At 35.2% G+C, this 20,900-nt stretch overlaps 1 gene across 1 annotated transcript; it reads right to left on the reverse strand.

The window, feature by feature from the left end:
* Window positions 1-20,190: 20,190 nt before the first annotated feature.
* On the reverse strand, window positions 20,191-20,460 carry mmp (matrix metalloproteinase; the record flags this gene model as incomplete). The annotated part of the gene is given in 1 exon segment (NM_001124199.1): window positions 20,191-20,460. The product of NM_001124199.1 is annotated as a matrix metalloproteinase (mRNA).
* Window positions 20,461-20,900: the final 440 nt, after the last annotated feature.

Below are 20,900 nucleotides of genomic sequence, written 5' to 3' on the forward strand. Positions count from 1 at the left end.
GACATTATTATGGACAATTTTCAGCAAATTGCAGCAATTGACCTACAGAAATAACCACTTTTCCATAAACAAGGTCTAAAATCATGTTTGGTTGCACTCCGGATACAATGTTTTAAACATAACTGTTCAAACTAGATGATTAGGGACATTATTATGGACAATTTTCAGCAAATTGCAGCAATTGAATTACAGAAATAACCACTTTTCCATAAACAAGGTCTAAAATCATGTTTGGTTGCACTACGGATACAATGTTTTAAACATAACTGTTCAAACTAGATGATTAGGGACATTATTATGGACAATTTTCAGCAAATTGCAGCAATTGAATTACAGAAATAACCACTTTTCCATAAACAAGGTCTAAAATCATGTTTGGTTGCACTACGGATACAATGTTTTAAACATAACTGTTCAAACTAGATGATTAGGGACATTATTATGGACAATTTTCAGCAAATTGCAGCAATTGAACTACAGAAATTACCACTTTTCCATAAACAAGGTCTAAATCATGTTTGGTTGCACTCCGGATACAATGTTTTAAACATAACTGTTCAAACTAGATGATTAGGGACATTATTATGGACAATTTTCAGCAAATTGCAGCAATTGACCTACAGAAATAACCACTTTTCCATAAACAAGGTCTAAAATCATGTTTGGTTACACTCCAGATACAATGTTTTAAACATAACTGTTCAAACTAGATGATTAGGGACATTATTATGGACAATTTTCAGCAAATTGCAGCAATTGACCTACAGAAATAACCACTTTTCCATAAACAAGGTCTAAAATCATGTTTGGTTGCACTCCGGATACAATGTTTTAAACATAACTGTTCAAACTAGATGATTAGGGACATTATGGACAATTTTCAGCAAATTGCAGCAATAGAAATACCCACTTTTCCATAAACAAGGTCTAAATCATGTTTGGTTGCACTCCGGATACAATGTTTTAAACATAACTGTTCAAACTAGATGATTAGGGACATTATGGACAATTTTCAGCAAATTGCAGCAATAGAAATACCCACTTTTCCATAAACAAGGTCTAAAATCATGTTTGGTTGCACTCCCGGATACAATGTTTTAACCTTTCTGATCTCCCCATCCCGGATCCGGGATCGTGAATACAGACTCAAGCTCATTACCATAACGCAACGTTAACTATTCATGAAAATCGCAAATGAAATGAAATAAATATGCTAGCTCTCAAGCTTAGCCTTTTGTTAACAACACTGTCATCTCAGATTTTCAAAATATGCTTCTCAACCATTGCAAAACAAGCATTTGTGTAACAGTATTGATGGCTAACGTAGCATTTAGCATTAGCATTCAGCTGGCAACATTTACACAAAAAAACAGAAAAGCATTCAAATAAAATCATTTACCTTTGAAGAACTTCAGATGTTTTCAATGAGGAGACTCTCAGATAGCAAATGTTCAGTTTTTCCTGAAAGATTATTTGTTTAGGACAAATCGCTCCGTTTTCTGCGTCACGTTTAGCTATGAAAAAACCCCTGTATCCAGGATTGTGTAAATCTATCAGCAAGCTCATTAGCATAACACAACGTTAACTATTTATGAAAATCGCAAATGAAATGAAATAAATATGCCATCTCTCAAGCTTAGCCTTTTGTAAACAACACTGTCATCTCAGATTTTCAAAATATGCTTCTCAACCATAGGAAAACAATCATTTGTGTAAAAGTAGCTAGCTAGCGTTAGCATTTCGCGTTAGCATTTAGCGTTAGCATTTAGCGTTAGCATCCAGCACGCAACATTAACAAAAACATAAAAGCCTTCAAATAAAATCATTTACCTTTGAAGAACTTCTGATGTTTTCAATGAGGATACTCTCAGTTAGATAGCAGATGCTCAGTTTTTCCAAAAAGATTCCTTGTGTATTAGAAATAGCTCCGTTTTATACATCACATTTGGCTACCAAAAAAAATCCCAAAATTCAGTCCTCAAAACGCGAACTTTTTTCCAAATTAACTCCATAATATCGACTGAAAACATGGCAAACGTTGTTTAGAATCAATCATCAAGGTGTTTTTCACATATCTCTTCATTGATACATCGTTCTTGGACACATGCTTTCTCCCCTGAATCAAATGGTAAAGTAGAAGCAGCTGGCAATTGCGCACCGAATTCGACGCAGGACACCAGGCGGACACTTGGAAAATGTAGTCTCTTATGGTCAATCTTCCAATGATATGCCTACAAATACGTCACAATGCTGCTAAGACCTTGGGCGAACGACAGAAAGTGTAGGCTCATTCGTTGCGCAATCACAGCCATATAAGGAGAGAATGGAAAACAGAGCTTCAGAAATTCTGCTAATTCCTGGGTGATGCATCATCTTGGTTTTGCCTGTAGAATGAGTTCTGGGGCACTTACAGACAAAATCTTTGCAGATTCTGAAACTTCAGAGTGTTTTCTTTCCAAAACTGTCAAGAATATGCATAGTCGAGCATCTTTTCGTGACAAAATATCGCGCTTAAAACGGGAACGTTTTTTATCCAAAAATGAAATAGCGCCCCTAGAGCTCTAACAGGTTGTCAAACTAGATGATTAGGGACATTATTATGGACAATTTTCAGCAAATTGCAGCAATTGAACTACAGAAATAACCACTTTTCCATAAACAAGGTCTAAATCATGTTTGGTTGCACTCCGGATACAATGTTTTAAACAACTGTTCAAACTAGATGATTAGGGACATTATTATGGACAATTTTCAGCAAATTGCAGCAATTGACCTACAGAAATAACCACTTTTCCATAAACAAGGTCTAAAATCATGTTTGGTTGCACTCCGGATACAATGTTTTAAACATAACTGTTCAAACTAGATGATTAGGGACATTATTATGGACAATTTTCAGCAAATTGCAGCAATTGAATTACAGAAATAACCACTTTTCCATGAACAAGGTCTAAATCATGTTTGGTTGCACTCCGGATACAATGTTTTAAACAACTGTTCAAACTAGATGATTAGGGACATTATTATGGACAATTTTCAGCAAATTGCAGCAATTGAACTACAGAAATAACCACTTTTCCATAAACAAGGTCTAAAATCATGTTTGGTTGCACTCCGGATACGATGTTTTAAACATAACTGTTCAAACTAGATGATTAGGGACATTATGGACAATTTTCAGCAAATTGCAGCAATAGAAATACCCACTTTTCCATAAACAAGGTCTAAATCATGTTTGGTTGCACTTCGGATGCAATGTTTTAAACATAACTGTTCAAACTAGATGATTAGGGACATTATTATGGACAATTTTCAGCAAATTGCAGCAATTGACCTACAGAAATAACCACTTTTCCATAAACAAGGTCTAAAATCATGTTTGGTTGCACTCCGGATACAATGTTTTAAACATAACTGTTTAAACTAGATGATTAGGGACATTATTATGGACAATTTTCAGCAAACTGCAGCAATTGAACTACAGAAATAACCACTTTTCCATAAACAAGGTCTAAAATCATGTTTGGTTGCACTCCGGATACAATGTTAAACATAACTGTTCAAACTAGATGATTAAGGGACATTATTATGGACAATTTTCAGCAAATTGCAGCAATTGACCTACAGAAATAACCACTTTTCCATAAACAAGGTCTAAAATCATGTTTGGTTGCACTCCCGGATACAATGTTTTAACCTTTCTGATCTCCCCATCCCGGATCCGGGATCGTGAATACAGACTCAAGCTCATTACCATAACGCAACGTTAACTATTCATGAAAATCGCAAATGAAATGAAATAAATATGCTAGCTCTCAAGCTTAGCCTTTTGTTAACAACACTGTCATCTCAGATTTTCAAAATATGCTTCTCAACCATTGCAAAACAAGCATTTGTGTAACAGTATTGATGGCTAACGTAGCATTTAGCATTAGCATTCAGCTGGCAACATTTACACAAAAAAACAGAAAAGCATTCAAATAAAATCATTTACCTTTGAAGAACTTCAGATGTTTTCAATGAGGAGACTCTCAGATAGCAAATGTTCAGTTTTTCCTGAAAGATTATTTGTTTAGGACAAATCGCTCCGTTTTCTGCGTCACGTTTAGCTATGAAAAAACCCCTGTATCCAGGATTGTGTAAATCTATCAGCAAGCTCATTAGCATAACACAACGTTAACTATTTATGAAAATCGCAAATGAAATGAAATAAATATGCCATCTCTCAAGCTTAGCCTTTTGTAAACAACACTGTCATCTCAGATTTTCAAAATATGCTTCTCAACCATAGGAAAACAATCATTTGTGTAAAAGTAGCTAGCTAGCGTTAGCATTTCGCGTTAGCATTTAGCGTTAGCATTTAGCGTTAGCATCCAGCACGCAACATTAACAAAAACATAAGCCTTCAAATAAAATCATTTACCTTTGAAGAACTTCTGATGTTTTCAATGAGGATACTCTCAGTTAGATAGCAGATGCTCAGTTTTTCCAAAAAGATTCCTTGTGTATTAGAAATAGCTCCGTTTTATACATCACATTTGGCTACCAAAAAAAATCCCAAAATTCAGTCCTCAAAACGCGAACTTTTTTCCAAATTAACTCCATAATATCGACTGAAAACATGGCAAACGTTGTTTAGAATCAATCATCAAGGTGTTTTTCACATATCTCTTCATTGATACATCGTTCTTGGACACATGCTTTCTCCCCTGAATCAAATGGTAAAGTAGAAGCAGCTGGCAATTGCGCACCGAATTCGACGCAGGACACCAGGCGGACACTTGGAAAATGTAGTCTCTTATGGTCAATCTTCCAATGATATGCCTACAAATACGTCACAATGCTGCTAAGACCTTGGGCGAACGACAGAAAGTGTAGGCTCATTCGTTGCGCAATCACAGCCATATAAGGAGAGAATGGAAAACAGAGCTTCAGAAATTCTGCTAATTCCTGGGTGATGCATCATCTTGGTTTTGCCTGTAGAATGAGTTCTGGGGCACTTACAGACAAAATCTTTGCAGATTCTGAAACTTCAGAGTGTTTTCTTTCCAAAACTGTCAAGAATATGCATAGTCGAGCATCTTTTCGTGACAAAATATCGCGCTTAAAACGGGAACGTTTTTTATCCAAAAATGAAATAGCGCCCCTAGAGCTCTAACAGGTTGTCAAACTAGATGATTAGGGACATTATTATGGACAATTTTCAGCAAATTGCAGCAATTGAACTACAGAAATAACCACTTTTCCATAAACAAGGTCTAAAATCATGTTTGGTTGCACTCCGGATACAATGTTTTAAACATAACTGTTCAAACTAGATGATTAGGGACATTATTATGGACAATTTTCAGCAAATTGCAGCAATTGACCTACAGAAATAACCACTTTTCCATAAACAAGGTCTAAAATCATGTTTGGTTGCACTCCGGATACAATGTTTTAAACATAACTGTTCAAACTAGATGATTAGGGACATTATTATGGACAATTTTCAGCAAATTGCAGCAATTGAATTACAGAAATAACCACTTTTCCATGAACAAGGTCTAAATCATGTTTGGTTGCACTCCGGATACAATGTTTTAAACAACTGTTCAAACTAGATGATTAGGGACATTATTATGGACAATTTTCAGCAAATTGCAGCAATTGACCTACAGAAATAACCACTTTTCCATAAACAAGGTCTAAAATCATGTTTGGTTGCACTCCGGATACAATGTTTTAAACATAACTGTTCAAACTAGATGATTAGGGACATTATTATGGACAATTTTCAGCAAATTGCAGCAATTGACCTACAGAAATAACCACTTTTCCATAAACAAGGTCTAAAATCATGTTTGGTTGCACTCCGGATACAATGTTTTAAACATAACTGTTCAAACTAGATGATTAGGGACATTATTATGGACAATTTTCAGCAAATTGCAGCAATTGAACTACAGAAATAACCACTTTTCCATAAACAAGGTCTAAAATCATGTTTGGTTGCACTCCGGATACAATGTTTTAAACATAACTGTTCAAACTAGATGATTAGGGACATTATTATGGACAATTTTCAGCAAATTGCAGCAATTGACCTACAGAAATAACCACTTTTCCATAAACAAGGTCTAAAATCATGTTTGGTTGCACTCCGGATACAATGTTTTAAACATAACTGTTCAAACTAGATGATTAGGGACATTATTATGGACAATTTTCAGCAAATTGCAGCAATTGACCTACAGAAATAACCACTTTTCCATAAACAAGGTCTAAAATCATGTTTGGTTGCACTCCGGCCGGATACAATGTTTTAAACATAACTGTTCAAACTAGATGATTAGGGACATTATTATGGACAATTTTCAGCAAATTGCAGCAATTGAACTACAGAAATAACCACTTTTCCATAAACAAGGTCTAAAATCATGTTTGGTTGCACTTCGGATGCAATGTTTTAAACATAACTGTTCAAACTAGATGATTAGGGACATTATTATGGACAATTTTCAGCAAATTGTAGCAATAGAAATACCCACTTTTCCATAAACAAGGTCTACAATCATGTTTGGTTGCACTCCGGATACAATGTTTTAAACATAACTGTTCAAACTAGATGATTAGGGACATTATGGACAATTTTCAGCAAATTGTAGCAATAGAAATACCCACTTTTCCATAAACAAGGTCTAAATCATGTTTGGTTGCACTTCGGATGCAATGTTTTAAACATAACTGTTCAAACTAGATGATTAGGGACATTATTATGGACAATTTTCAGCAAATTGCAGCAATTGACCTACAGAAATAACCACTTTTCCATAAACAAGGTCTAAAATCATGTTTGGTTGCACTCCGGATACAATGTTTTAAACATAACTGTTCAAACTAGATGATTAGGGACATTATTATGGACAATTTTCAGCAAATTGCAGCAATTGACCTACAGAAATAACCACTTTTCCATAAACAAGGTCTAAAATCATGTTTGGTTGCACTCCGGCCGGATACAATGTTTTAAACATAACTGTTCAAACTAGATGATTAGGGACATTATTATGGACAATTTTCAGCAAATTGCAGCAATTGAACTACAGAAATAACCACTTTTCCATAAACAAGGTCTAAATCATGTTTGGTTCCACTCAGGATACAATGTTTAAAACATAATTGTTCAAACTAGATGATTAGGGACATTATTATGGACAATTTTCAGCAAATTGCAGCAATTGACCTACAGAAATAACCACTTTTCCATAAACAAGGTCTAAATCATGTTTGGTTGCACTCCGGATACAATGTTTTAAACATAACTGTTCAAACTAGATGATTAGGGACATTATTATGGACAATTTTCAGCAAATTGCAGCAATTGACCTACAGAAATAACCACTTTTCCATAAACAAGGTCTAAAATCATGTTTGGTTGCACTCCGGCCGGATACAATGTTTTAAACATAACTGTTCAAACTAGATGATTAGGGACATTATTATGGACAATTTTCAGCAAATTGCAGCAATTGAATTACAGAAATAACCACTTTTCCATAAACAAGGTCTAAAATCATGTTTGGTTGCACTCCGGATACAATGTTTTAAACATAACTGTTCAAACTAGATGATTAGGGACATTATTATGGACAATTTTCAGCAAATTGCAGCAATAGAAATACCCACTTTTCCATAAACAAGGTCTAAAATCATGTTTGGTTGCACTCCGGATACAATGTTTTAAACATAACTGTTCAAACTAGATGATTAGGGACATTATTATGGACAATTTTCAGCAAATTGCAGCAATTGACCTACAGAAATAACCACTTTTCCATAAACAAGGTCTAAAATCATGTTTGGTTGCACTCCGGATACGATGTTTTAAACATAACTGTTCAAACTAGATGATTAGGGACATTATGGACAATTTTCAGCAAATTGCAGCAATAGAAATACCCACTTTTCCATAAACAAGGTCTACAATCATGTTTGGTTGCACTCCGGATACAATGTTTTAAACATAACTGTTCAAACTAGATGATTAGGGACATTATTATGGACAATTTTCAGCAAAATGCAGCAATTGAACTACAGAAATAACCACTTTTCCATAAACAAGGTCTAAAATCATGTTTGGTTGCACTACAGATACAATGTTTTAAACATAACTGTTCAAACTAGATGATTAAGGGACATTATGGACAATTTTCAGCAAATTGCAGCAATTGAACTACAGAAATAACCACTTTTCCATAAACAAGGTCTAAAATCATGTTTGGTTGCACTCCGGATACAATGTTTTAAACATAACTGTTCAAACTAGATGATTAGGGACATGATGGACAATTTTCAGCAAGTTGCAGCAATAGAAATAACCACTTTTCCATAAACAAGGTCTAAAATCATGTTTGGTTGCACTCCGGATACGATGTTTTAAACATAACTGTTCAAACTAGATGATTAGGGACATTATGGACAATTTTCAGCAAATTGCAGCAATAGAAATACCCACTTTTCCATAAACAAGGTCTAAAATCATGTTTGGTCGCACTCCCGGATACAATGTTTTAACCTTTCTGATCTCCCCATCCCGGATCCGGGATTGTGAATACAGACTCAAGCTCATTACCATAACGCAACGTTAACTATTCATGAAAATCACAAATGAAATGAAATAAATATGCTAGCTCTCAAGCTTAGCCTTTTGTTAACAACACTGTCATCTCAGATTTTCAAAATATGCTTCTCAACCATTGCAAAACAAGCATTTGTGTAACAGTATTGATGGCTAACGTAGCATTTAGCATTAGCATTCAGCTGGCAACATTTACACAAAAAAACAGAAAAGCATTCAAATAAAATCATTTACCTTTGAAGAACTTCAGATGTTTTCAATGAGGAGACTCTCAGATAGCAAATGTTCAGTTTTTCCTGAAAGATTATTTGTTTAGGACAAATCGCTCCGTTTTCTGCGTCACGTTTAGCTATGAAAAAACCCCTGTATCCAGGATTGTGTAAATCTATCAGCAAGCTCATTAGCATAACACAACGTTAACTATTTATGAAAATCGCAAATGAAATGAAATAAATATGCCATCTCTCAAGCTTAGCCTTTTGTAAACAACACTGTCATCTCAGATTTTCAAAATATGCTTCTCAACCATAGGAAAACAATCATTTGTGTAAAAGTAGCTAGCTAGCGTTAGCATTTCGCGTTAGCATTTAGCGTTAGCATTTAGCGTTAGCATCCAGCACGCAACATTAACAAAAACATAAAAGCCTTCAAATAAAATCATTTACCTTTGAAGAACTTCTGATGTTTTCAATGAGGATACTCTCAGTTAGATAGCAGATGCTCAGTTTTTCCAAAAAGATTCCTTGTGTATTAGAAATAGCTCCGTTTTATACATCACATTTGGCTACCAAAAAAAATCCCAAAATTCAGTCCTCAAAACGCGAACTTTTTTCCAAATTAACTCCATAATATCGACTGAAAACATGGCAAACGTTGTTTAGAATCAATCATCAAGGTGTTTTTCACATATCTCTTCATTGATACATCGTTCTTGGACACATGCTTTCTCCCCTGAATCAAATGGTAAAGTAGAAGCAGCTGGCAATTGCGCACCGAATTCGACGCAGGACACCAGGCGGACACTTGGAAAATGTAGTCTCTTATGGTCAATCTTCCAATGATATGCCTACAAATACGTCACAATGCTGCTAAGACCTTGGGCGAACGACAGAAAGTGTAGGCTCATTCGTTGCGCAATCACAGCCATATAAGGAGAGAATGGAAAACAGAGCTTCCGAAATTCTGCTAATTCCTGGGTGATGCATCTTGGTAAACATAACTGTTCAAACTAGATGATTAGGGACATTATTATGGACAATTTTCAGCAAATTGCAGCAATTGAACTACAGAAATAACCACTTTTCCATAAACAAGGTCTAAATCATGTTTGGTTGCACTCCGGATACAATGTTTTAAACATAACTGTTCAAACTAGATGATTAAGGGACATCATTATGGACAATTTTCAGCAAATTGCAGCAATTGACCTACAGAAATAACCACTTTTCCATAAACAAGGTCTAAAATCATGTTTGGTTGCACTCCGGATACGATGTTTTAAACATAACTGTTCAAACTAGATGATTAGGGACATTATGGACAATTTTCAGCAAATTGCAGCAATAGAAATACCCACTTTTCCATAAACAAGGTCTACAATCATGTTTGGTTGCACTCCGGATACAATGTTTTAAACATAACTGTTCAAACTAGATGATTAGGGACATTATTATGGACAATTTTCAGCAAAATGCAGCAATTGACCTACAGAAATAACCACTTTTCCATAAACAAGGTCTAAATCATGTTTGGTTGCACTCCGGATACAATGTTTTAAACATAACTGTTCAAAAAACTAGATGATTAGGGACATTATTATGGACAATTTTCAGCAAATTGCAGCAATTGAACTACAGAAATAACCACTTTTCCATAAACAAGGTCTAAATCATGTTTGGTTGCACTCCGGATACAATGTTTTAAACATAACTGTTCAAACTAGATGATTAAGGGACATTATGGACAATTTTCAGCAAATTGCAGCAATTGAACTACAGAAATAACCACTTTTCCATAAACAAGGTCTAAATCATGTTTGGTTGCACTCCGGATACAATGGTTTTAAACATAACTGTTCAAACTAGATGATTAGGGACATTATTATGGACAATTTTCAGCAAGTTGCAGCAATAGAAATAACCACTTTTCCATAAACAAGGTCTAAAATCATGTTTGGTTGCACTCCGGATACAATGTTTTAAACATAACTGTTCAAACTAGATGATTAGGGACATTGTTATGGACAATTTTCAGCAAATTGCAGCAATTGACCTACAGAAATAACCACTTTTCCATAAACAAGGTCTAAAATCATGTTTGGTTGCACTCCGGATACAATGTTTTAAACATAACTGTTCAAACTAGATGATTAGGGACATTATTATGGACAATTTTCAGCAAATTGCAGCAATTGACCTACAGAAATAACCACTTTTCCATAAACAAGGTCTAAAATCATGTTTGGTTGCACTCCGGATACAATGTTAAACATAACTGTTCAAACTAGATGATTAAGGGACATTATTATGGACAATTTTCAGCAAATTGCAGCAATTGACCTACAGAAATAACCACTTTTCCATAAACAAGGTCTAAAATCATGTTTGGTTGCACTCCGGATACGATGTTTTAAACATAACTGTTCAAACTAGATGATTAGGGACATTATGGACAATTTTCAGCAAATTGCAGCAATAGAAATACCCACTTTTCCATAAACAAGGTCTAAAATCATGTTTGGTTGCACTCCCGGATACAATGTTTTAACCTTTCTGATCTCCCCATCCCGGATCCGGGATCGTGAATACAGACTCAAGCTCATTACCATAACGCAACGTTAACTATTCATGAAAATCGCAAATGAAATGAAATGAAATAAATATGCTAGCTCTCAAGCTTAGCCTTTTGTTAACAACACTGTCATCTCAGATTTTCAAAATATGCTTCTCAACCATTGCAAAACAAGCATTTGTGTAACAGTATTGATGGCTAACGTAGCATTTAGCATTAGCATTCAGCTGGCAACATTTACACAAAAAAACAGAAAAGCATTCAAATAAAATCATTTACCTTTGAAGAACTTCAGATGTTTTCAATGAGGAGACTCTCAGATAGCAAATGTTCAGTTTTTCCTGAAAGATTATTTGTTTAGGACAAATCGCTCCGTTTTCTGCGTCACGTTTAGCTATGAAAAAACCCCTGTATCCAGGATTGTGTAAATCTATCAGCAAGCTCATTAGCATAACACAACGTTAACTATTTATGAAAATCGCAAATGAAATGAAATAAATATGCCATCTCTCAAGCTTAGCCTTTTGTAAACAACACTGTCATCTCAGATTTTCAAAATATGCTTCTCAACCATAGGAAAACAATCATTTGTGTAAAAGTAGCTAGCTAGCGTTAGCATTTCGCGTTAGCATTTCGCGTTAGCATTTCGCGTTAGCATTTAGCGTTAGCATCCAGCACGCAACATTAACAAAAACATAAAAGCCTTCAAATAAAATCATTTACCTTTGAAGAACTTCTGATGTTTTCAATGAGGATACTCTCAGTTAGATAGCAGATGCTCAGTTTTTCCAAAAAGATTCCTTGTGTATTAGAAATAGCTCCGTTTTATACATCACATTTGGCTACCAAAAAAAATCCCAAAATTCAGTCCTCAAAACGCGAACTTTTTTCCAAATTAACTCCATAATATCGACTGAAAACATGGCAAACGTTGTTTAGAATCAATCATCAAGGTGTTTTTCACATATCTCTTCATTGATACATCGTTCTTGGACACATGCTTTCTCCCCTGAATCAAATGGTAAAGTAGAAGCAGCTGGCAATTGCGCACCGAATTCGACGCAGGACACCAGACGGACACTTGGAAAATGTAGTCTCTTATGGTCAATCTTCCAATGATATGCCTACAAATACGTCACAATGCTGCTAAGACCTTGGGCGAACGACAGAAAGTGTAGGCTCATTCGTTGCGCAATCACAGCCATATAAGGAGAGAATGGAAAACAGAGCTTCAGAAATTCTGCTAATTCCTGGGTGATGCATCATCTTGGTAAACATAACTGTTCAAACTAGATGATTAGGGACATTATTATGGACAATTTTCAGCAAATTGCAGCAATTGAACTACAGAAATAACCACTTTTCCATAAACAAGGTCTAAATCATGTTTGGTTGCACTCCGGATACAATGTTTTAAACATAACTGTTCAAACTAGATGATTAAGGGACATCATTATGGACAATTTTCAGCAAATTGCAGCAATTGACCTACAGAAATAACCACTTTTCCATAAACAAGGTCTAAAATCATGTTTGGTTGCACTCCGGATACGATGTTTTAAACATAACTGTTCAAACTAGATGATTAGGGACATTATGGACAATTTTCAGCAAATTGCAGCAATAGAAATACCCACTTTTCCATAAACAAGGTCTAAAATCATGTTTGGTTGCACTCGGGATACAATGTTTTAAACATAACTGTTCAAACTAGATGATTAGGGACATTATTATGGACAATTTTCAGCAAATTGCAGCAATTGACCTACAGAAATAACCACTTTTCCATAAACAAGGTCTAAAATCATGTTTGGTTGCACTCCGGATACGATGTTTTAAACATAACTGTTCAAACTAGATGATTAGGGACATTATGGACAATTTTCAGCAAATTGCAGCAATAGAAATACCCACTTTTCCATAAACAAGGTCTAAAATCATGTTTGGTTGCACTCCCGGATACAATGTTTTAACCTTTCTGATCTCCCCATCCCGGATCCGGGATCGAGAATACAGACTCAAGCTCATTACCATAACGCAACGTTAACTATTCATGAAAATCACAAATGAAATGAAATAAATATGCTAGCTCTCAAGCTTAGCCTTTTGTTAACAACACTGTCATCTCAGATTTTCAAAATATGCTTCTCAACCATTGCAAAACAAGCATTTGTGTAACAGTATTGATGGCTAACGTAGCATTTAGCATTAGCATTCAGCTGGCAACATTTACACAAAAAAACAGAAAAGCATTCAAATAAAATCATTTACCTTTGAAGAACTTCAGATGTTTTCAATGAGGAGACTCAGATAGCAAATGTTCAGTTTTTCCTGAAAGATTATTTGTTTAGGACAAATCGCTCCGTTTTCTGCGTCACGTTTAGCTATGAAAAAACCCCTGTATCCAGGATTGTGTAAATCTATCAGCAAGCTCATTAGCATAACACAACGTTAACTATTTATGAAAATCGCAAATGAAATGAAATAAATATGCCATCTCTCAAGCTTAGCCTTTTGTAAACAACACTGTCATCTCAGATTTTCAAAATATGCTTCTCAACCATAGGAAAACAATCATTTGTGTAAAAGTAGCTAGCTAGCGTTAGCATTTCGCGTTAGCATTTAGCGTTAGCATTAGCGTTAGCATCCAGCACGCAACATTAACAAAAACATAAAAGCCTTCAAATAAAATAATTTACCTTTGAAGAACTTCTGATGTTTTCAATGAGGATACTCTCAGTTAGATAGCAGATGCTCAGTTTTTCCAAAAAGATTCCTTGTGTATTAGAAATAGCTCCGTTTTATACATCACATTTGGCTACCAAAAAAAATCCCAAAATTCAGTCCTCAAAACGCGAACTTTTTTCCAAATTAACTCCATAATATCGACTGAAAACATGGCAAACGTTGTTTAGAATCAATCATCAAGGTGTTTTTCACATATCTCTTCATTGATACATCGTTCTTGGACACATGCTTTCTCCCCTGAATCAAATGGTAAAGTAGAAGCAGCTGGCAATTGCGCACCGAATTCGACGCAGGACACCAGGCGGACACTTGGAAAATGTAGTCTCTTATGGTCAATCTTCCAATGATATGCCTACAAATACGTCACAATGCTGCTAAGACCTTGGGCGAACGACAGAAAGTGTAGGCTCATTCGTTGCGCAATCACAGCCATATAAGGAGAGAATGGAAAACAGAGCTTCAGAAATTCTGCTAATTCCTGGGTGATGCATCATCTTGGTAAACATAACTGTTCAAACTAGATGATTAGGGACATTATTATGGACAATTTTCAGCAAATTGCAGCAATTGAACTACAGAAATAACCACTTTTCCATAAACAAGGTCTAAATCATGTTTGGTTGCACTCCGGATACAATGTTTTAAACATAACTGTTCAAACTAGATGATTAAGGGACATCATTATGGACAATTTTCAGCAAATTGCAGCAATTGACCTACAGAAATAACCACTTTTCCATAAACAAGGTCTAAAATCATGTTTGGTTGCACTCCGGATACGATGTTTTAAACATAACTGTTCAAACTAGATGATTAGGGACATTATGGACAATTTTCAGCAAATTGCAGCAATAGAAATACCCACTTTTCCATAAACAAGGTCTACAATCATGTTTGGTTGCACTCCGGATACAATGTTTTAAACATAACTGTTCAAACTAGATGATTAGGGACATTATTATGGACAATTTTCAGCAAAATGCAGCAATTGAACTACAGAAATAACCACTTTTCCATAAACAAGGTCTAAATCATGTTTGGTTGCACTCCGGATACAATGTTTTAAACATAACTGTTCAAACTAGATGATTAGGGACATTATTATGGACAATTTTCAGCAAATTGCAGCAATTGAAATACCCACTTTTCCATAAACAAGGTCTACAATCATGTTTGGTTGCACTCCGGATACAATGTTTTAAACATAACTGTTCAAACTAGATGATTAGGGACATTATTATGGACAATTTTCAGCAAAATGCAGCAATTGAACTACAGAAATAACCACTTTTCCATAAACAAGGTCTAAATCATGTTTGGTTGCACTCCGGATACAATGTTTTAAACATAACTGTTCAAACTAGATGATTAGGGACATTATTATGGACAATTTTCAGCAAATTGCAGCAATTGAACTACAGAAATAACCTCATTTCCATAAACAAGGTCTAAAATCATGTTTGGTTGCACTCCGGATACAATGTTTTAAACATAACTGTTCAAAGTAGATGATTAGGGACATTATTGTGGACAATTTTCAGCAAACTGCAGCAATAGAAATACCCACTTTTCCATAAACAAGGTCTACAATCATGTTTGGTTGCACTCCGGATACAATGTTTTAAACATAACTGTTCAAACTAGATGATTAGGGACATTATTATGGACAATTTTCAGCAAATTGCAGCAATTGAACTACAGAAATAACCACTTTTCTATAAACAAGGTCTAAATCATGTTTGGTTGCACTCCGGATACAATGTTTTAAACATAACTGTTCAAACTAGATGATTAGGGACATTATTATGGACAATTTTCAGCAAATTGCAGCAATTGAACTACAGAAATAACCACTTTTCCATAAACAAGGTCTAAATCATGTTTGGTTGCACTCCGGATACAATGTTTTAAACATAACTGTTCAAACTAGATGATTAAGGGACATTATGGACAATTTTCAGCAAATTGCAGCAATAGAAATACCCACTTTTCCATAAACAAGGTCTAAATCATGTTTGGTTGCACTCCGGATGCAATGTTTTAAACATAACTGTTCAAACTAGATGATTAGGGACATTATTATGGACAATTTTCAGCAAATTGCAGCAATTGAACTACAGAAATCACCACTTTTCCATAAACAAGGTCTAAATCATGTTTGGTTGCACTCCGGATACAATGTTTTAAACATAACTGTTCAAACTAGATGATTAGGGACATTATTATGGACAATTTTCAGCAAACTGCAGCAATTGAACTACAGAAATAACCACTTTTCCATAAACAAGGTCTAAAATCATGTTTGGTTGCACACCGGATACAATGTTTTAAACATAACTGTTCAAACTACATGATTAAGGGACATTATTATGGACAATTTTCAGCAAATTGCAGCAATTGACCTACAGAAATAACCACTTTTCCATAAACAAGGTCTAAAATCATGTTTGGTTGCACTCCGGATACGATGTTTTAAACATAACTGTTCAAACTAGATGATTAGGGACATTATGGACAATTTTCTGCAAATTGCAGCAATAGAAATACCCACTTTTCCATAAACAAGGTCTACAATCATGTTTGGTTGCACTCCGGATACAATGTTTTAAACATAACTGTTCAAACTAGATGATTAGGGACATTATTATGGACAATTTTCAGCAAAATGCAGCAATTGAACTACAGAAATAACCACTTTTCCATAAACAAGGTCTAAAATCATGTTTGGTTGCACTCCGGATACAATGTTTTAAACATAACTGTTCAAACTAGATGATTAGGGACATTATTATGGACAATTTTCAGCAAATTGCAGCAATTGAACTACAGAAATAACCACTTTTCTATAAACAAGGTCTAAATCATGTTTGGTTGCACTCCGGATACAATGTTTTAAACATAACTGTTCAAACTAGATGATTAGGGACATTATTATGGACAATTTTCAGCAAATTGCAGCAATTGACCTACAGAAATAACCACTTTTCCATAAACAAGGTCTAAAATCATGTTTGGTTGCACTCCCGGATACAATGTTTTAACCTTTCTGATCTCCCCATCCCGGATCCGGGATCGTGAATACAGACTCAAGCTCATTACCATAACGCAACGTTAACTATTCATGAAAATCACAAATGAAATGAAATAAATATGCTAGCTCTCAAGCTTAGCCTTTTGTTAACAACACTGTCATCTCAGATTTTCAAAATATGCTTCTCAACCATTGCAAAACAAGCATTTGTGTAACAGTATTGATGGCTAACGTAGCATTTAGCATTAGCATTCAGCTGGCAACATTTACACAAAAAAACAGAAAAGCATTCAAATAAAATCATTTACCTTTGAAGAACTTCAGATGTTTTCAATGAGGAGACTCAGATAGCAAATGTTCAGTTTTTCCTGAAAGATTATTTGTTTAGGACAAATCGCTCCGTTTTCTGCGTCACGTTTAGCTATGAAAAAACCCCTGTATCCAGGATTGTGTAAATCTATCAGCAAGCTCATTAGCATAACACAACGTTAACTATTTATGAAAATCGCAAATGAAATGAAATAAATATGCCATCTCTCAAGCTTAGCCTTTTGTAAACAACACTGTCATCTCAGATTTTCAAAATATGCTTCTCAACCATAGGAAAACAATCATTTGTGTAAAAGTAGCTAGCTAGCGTTAGCATTTCGCGTTAGCATTTAGCGTTAGCATTAGCGTTAGCATCCAGCACGCAACATTAACAAAAACATAAAAGCCTTCAAATAAAATCATTTACCTTTGAAGAACTTCTGATGTTTTCAATGAGGATACTCTCAGTTAGATAGCAGATGCTCAGTTTTTCCAAAAAGATTCCTTGTGTATTAGAAATAGCTCCGTTTTATACATCACATTTGGCTACCAAAAAAAATCCCAAAATTCAGTCCTCAAAACGCGAACTTTTTTCCAAATTAACTCCATAATATCGACTGAAAACATGGCAAACGTTGTTTAGAATCAATCATCAAGGTGTTTTTCACATATCTCTTCATTGATACATCGTTCTTGGACACATGCTTTCTCCCCTGAATCAAATGGTAAAGTAGAAGCAGCTGGCAATTGCGCACCGAATTCGACGCAGGACACCAGGCGGACACTTGGAAAATGTAGTCTCTTATGGTCAATCTTCCAATGATATGCCTACAAATACGTCACAATGCTGCTAAGACCTTGGGCGAACGACAGAAAGTGTAGGCTCATTCGTTGCGCAATCACAGCCATATAAGGAGAGAATGGAAAACAGAGCTTCAGAAATTCTGCTAATTCCTGGGTGATGCATCATCTTGGTAAACATAACTGTTCAAACTAGATGATTAGGGACATTATTATGGACAATTTTCAGCAAATTGCAGCAATTGAACTACAGAAATAACCACTTTTCCATAAACAAGGTCTAAATCATGTTTGGTTGCACTCCGGATACAATGTTTTAAACATAACTGTTCAAACTAGATGATTAAGGGACATCATTATGGACAATTTTCAGCAAATTGCAGCAATTGACCTACAGAAATAACCACTTTTCCATAAACAAGGTCTAAAATCATGTTTGGTTGCACTCCGGATACGATGTTTTAAACATAACTGTTCAAACTAGATGATTAGGGACATTATGGACAATTTTCTGCAAATTGCAGCAATAGAAATACCCACTTTTCCATAAACAAGGTCTACAATCATGTTTGGTTGCACTCCGGATACAATGTTTTAAACATAACTGTTCAAACTAGATGATTAGGGACATTATTATGGACAATTTTCAGCAAAATGCAGCAATTGAACTACAGAAATAACCACTTTTCCATAAACAAGGTCTAAAATCATGTTTGGTTGCACTCCGGATACAATGTTTTAAACATAACTGTTCAAAGTAGATGATTAGGGACATTATTGTGGACAATTTTCAGCAAACTGCAGCAATAGAAATACCCACTTTTCCATAAACAAGGTCTAAAATCATGTTTGGTTGCACTCCGGATACAATGTTTTAAACATAACTGTTCAAACTAGATGATTAGGGACATTATTATGGACAATTTTCAGCAAATTGCAGCAATTGAACTACAGAAATAACCACTTTTCTATAAACAAGGTCTAAATCATGTTTGGTTGCACTCCGGATACAATGTTTTAAACATAACTGTTCAAACTAGATGATTAGGGACATTATTATGGACAATTTTCAGCAAATTGCAGCAATTGACCTACAGAAATAACCACTTTTCCATAAACAAGGTCTAAAATCATGTTTGGTTGCACTCCCGGATACAATGTTTTAACCTTTCTGATCTCCCCATCCCGGATCCGGGATCGTGAATACAGACTCAAGCTCATTACCATAACGCAACGTTAACTATTCATGAAAATCACAAATGAAATGAAATAAATATGCTAGCTCTCAAGCTTAGCCTTTTGTTAACAACACTGTCATCTCAGATTTTCAAAATATGCTTCTCAACCATTGCAAAACAAGCATTTGTGTAACAGTATTGATGGCTAACGTAGCATTTAGCATTAGCATTCAGCTGGCAACATTTACACAAAAAAACAGAAAAGCATTCAAATAAAATCATTTACCTTTGAAGAACTTCAGATGTTTTCAATGAGGAGACTCAGATAGCAAATGTTCAGTTTTTCCTGAAAGATTATTTGTTTAGGACAAATCGCTCCGTTTTCTGCGTCACGTTTAGCTATGAAAAAACCCCTGTATCCAGGATTGTGTAAATCTATCAGCAAGCTCATTAGCATAACACAACGTTAACTATTTATGAAAATCGCAAATGAAATGAAATAAATATGCCATCTCTCAAGCTTAGCCTTTTGTAAACAACACTGTCATCTCAGATTTTCAAAATATGCTTCTCAACCATAGGAAAACAATCATTTGTGTAAAAGTAGCTAGCTAGCGTTAGCATTTCGCGTTAGCATTTAGCGTTAGCATTAGCGTTAGCATCCAGCACGCAACATTAACAAAAACATAAAAGCCTTCAAATAAAATCATTTACCTTTGAAGAACTTCTGATGTTTTCAATGAGGATACTCTCAGTTAGATAGCAGATGCTCAGTTTTTCCAAAAAGATTCCTTGTGTATTAGAAATAGCTCCGTTTTATACATCACATTTGGCTACCAAAAAAAATCCCAAAATTCAGTCCTCAAAACGCGAACTTTTTTCCAAATTAACTCCATAATATCGACTGAAAACATGGCAAACGTTGTTTAGAATCAATCATCAAGGTGTTTTTCACATATCTCTTCATTGATACATCGTTCTTGGACACATGCTTTCTCCCCTGAATCAAATGGTAAAGTAGAAGCAGCTGGCAATTGCGCACCGAATTCGACGCAGGACACCAGGCGGACACTTGGAAAATGTAGTCTCTTATGGTCAATCTTCCAATGATATGCCTACAAATACGTCACAATGCTGCTAAGACCTTGGGCGAACGACAGAAAGTGTAGGCTCATTCGTTGCGCAATCACAGCCATATAAGGAGAGAATGGAAAACAGAGCTTCAGAAATTCTGCTAATTCCTGGGTGATGCATCATCTTGGTAAACATAACTGTTCAAACTAGATGATTAGGGACATTATTATGGACAATTTTCAGCAAATTGCAGCAATTGAACTACAGAAATAACCACTTTTCCATAAACAAGGTCTAAATCATGTTTGGTTGCACTCCGGATACAATGTTTTAAACATAACTGTTCAAA

This window comes from Oncorhynchus mykiss, unplaced genomic scaffold, assembly GCF_013265735.2.
Source record: "Oncorhynchus mykiss isolate Arlee unplaced genomic scaffold, USDA_OmykA_1.1 un_scaffold_442, whole genome shotgun sequence".
Lineage (NCBI taxonomy): Eukaryota > Metazoa > Chordata > Actinopteri > Salmoniformes > Salmonidae > Oncorhynchus > Oncorhynchus mykiss.